The sequence below is a fragment of the Gadus macrocephalus genome, chromosome 22 (assembly GCF_031168955.1).
Source record: "Gadus macrocephalus chromosome 22, ASM3116895v1".
Classification (NCBI taxonomy): domain Eukaryota; kingdom Metazoa; phylum Chordata; class Actinopteri; order Gadiformes; family Gadidae; genus Gadus; species Gadus macrocephalus.
Window position 1 is genome coordinate 16208621 of NC_082403.1, and position 2989 is coordinate 16211609.

The following is a 2989-nucleotide window of genomic DNA, read 5'->3' on the forward strand; positions in this document are numbered from 1 at the left end:
CCTGTTCTTTCAATGTCCTCTATGTTTGGTTGGTTTTTTTTGTGTTCCTTTTAATCAGCCCTGGATCCCAGTCGCCCTTTGTTGGATAATTAACTGCAGGGCCATCCATCAAAACACCTTTAAAACACTGTGATCAATTTTGAAGTGGCCGTCTTTTATCTCTATATGGAGGTCATCCACTCTCCGATTGATACCCCCATAGCTAAATAAGCTAAATGGTGGCCAAAGGACGTGTTTCTCTGAATCGATAGATGGTGCATACGTAGTGGTGGATGAGGTTAATAGCCCCTCAGCAATAGTTCACTCATTGAAATGCAATACCAGTGATCTGAATGTCTATGCCGACTATATCAAGGTGATACATTTATTTTCTTATTTGTTAAATAAATAGGGAAATTAAGTTAAGAGTGGAAGTTAAGAGTGGTGTCAAACGATACAACTTATTAACGAATATGTTCGAAAAAATACTAAAAGCAACCATTGTAGATGATCAAATCTGAAATATAGATATGGTTTAATATTTTAAACGTATTTAATTGCAGTTGAATGTTCAAATACCAAGTTCAATGTGATGAATATGGTGAGAGTGTTTTTTTTTCGCAATGAGTGACATCCAAAACCGATTCCATTATTTGTAGATGATGTGTACAAAAGGAAATACTGTGACTGCACTGAGCTGCCAAGGAGTTATGTTCCAGTCTGGGCCGAAAGGACAGTTTGGGAATTTGGGGAATCTGAGGTTGGTGACGGTTAAAAAAAAAGTAGACTCAAATCAATATCCAAACCTTTAACATGTAACATTTATGGTCAAATTGAAAGCAATATCTGCAATGGACTTGAGATGGTCATGTTGAAATACCTGGTCCTTTTCAAACACCTGGAAGTTGAATTTTGTTCATTCGGCCTTGTTTGCATTTACTTCTACTTTATTCAGTATGTATGTAACACGCGCCATCTCTTTGTCTATGTTTTAACCTCTTACAAGGCAAGCATGGGGAATGTTTTATGGATATGTCTGAATGAAAAAAATTCCAAACACTTAAATCTGAAGCACGTCTACATGCAGATCTAAGTCTTTGGATTTTTTCTCTCAACTGTATACAATTTGAATTAAAGTGAACTCATGAAAGAAAAAAAAAAAAAAACGGTTTGTTGATTTCTTTCAGAGTATTACCGAGGATATGGTTTTAGCAGGAGTCCGGGCGGGCCTGTTAGCCAGAGAACGCTATAGAGTGAGCGCTTTAGCCTCATACCAAAGCCCATTGATTTACACTTAATCGACGCCACCGAGCACAATGACTCTGCTCGGCACTCTTTTTTTACGCATTCATAAGAGCAGAGCGAAGGATTCTCAGAGGGTTTTAGATATTTCCTCAAAACTGTAGCGGCCCTGAAAAATGGTCCTGTGTGCCTTTTATGTGTGTGTGTGTATGTGTGTCGGTGCGTGCGAGTGCCTGTATCTGTGCAGCGAGTGCTAGAGGCTAGATTAGCATTGTCATTCACTGAACCTTAAAGTGAGTGCAGTAGTGGAGGCTGAGGCGGCGGTCGTAGTGTGTGGGGATGGGTTTGGTATTCAGAAGTCAGCGTTCTGTGTGGCTGTGTGTGTGTGTGTGTGTGTGTGTGTGTGTGTGTGTGTGTGTGTGTGTGTGTGTGTGTGTGTGTGTGTGTGTGTGTGTGTGACAAAGAGAGAGATAGCGAGTCAAAAGGCTTAATATTGTGAAACCAGGGTCTGTGTGATATGCAATCAGACCACTGTGCTTTTCAACAGAAGAGAACCCATAAACTCACAATCACTTCCTCGACATACCATCCTCCTCCTCACAGTGCTGGGAGAGGAACCCTCCATTATTTTCAATGCGCTAGTGGGCCCAGTGATGCAGTACAACATATATATATAAACTATATATTCATATGTATATAGATAAATATATATATATATATGTCAAACATATAGCTTAGACTGAAAAACATAGACTGAAAAAACGTGACTGAAATCATCAGGGCCGAGCTGTGTCCCCTCTCCCTTACTGTGACTGTACTTAAGCACGTTACCCCGTCAAGGCTCCGACCTTGACCTTAATGCTGACATTTATCTCTTGAAAACCAAACGTGTGTGGCATTATAAATCGCTGCTTTACGTCCCCCCGCGCTTTTATTGTGTTGGAGTGCGGAGTCATAATGGGATGATTAAGTCTAGCGGCATGATCAATTGACCATCATCCGAATAATGTTACATCTCATAAACTCAACATATATCGTAAGGGAGAATCAATATGCAAATATCAAAAAAGATAATTCATCAATCTGATCCAAAAACCCAACCTGTTCAAAGATGTGGGGATAATGTAAATCAAAAGGAGAGCGTATAAAATATCCTTCTGATCATATATTTTGTACTTGATTAACTCCTCGTATTGAGGCATTGCCGACGTAACCTTCACACACAGACAATTTGAACTTTATTTGTGTTTTTATTAAAACCTGGTAAATCAACTCAAATCAAATCCAAACTTTGAGTAGCGGAAGCCAGCTCAGAAGAAGCAGCTTGCCTCTTCCTGTGCATGTGCGCATCATTAAAGACAGAGGGTGAGTGACAGAATTGGAGCCCCAGCTGCCAAACTTATGCATTGGAATTCCAAATGACTTGGATTTCTATTTTGGAGTCAAGACTCTATTTTGGAGAAGAAACTACAAAGTTTCACCTGCCAATTAATAGACCCCATGGGGAGACACTTACAAAGTGTGTGCGTCCGTTCACCAGTTCAGAAATGGTATTATTTAATTTTTTATGGTCTGTGATCAAATTCTTATCAAGATGTTATCCGTGCCAGTAAAAAGAAAATTAGTTTGTATGAAGGACTGCATTTGGTCCACTTAACATCTCTCCCCCTCTAATCGAATGAAGCACTGAGTGAGTAGTGAGGTTAAAGTGAACTCTATTCAAACATTGAACCCATTAGACCTGTTTAACCATCCGTCTGCAAGATGT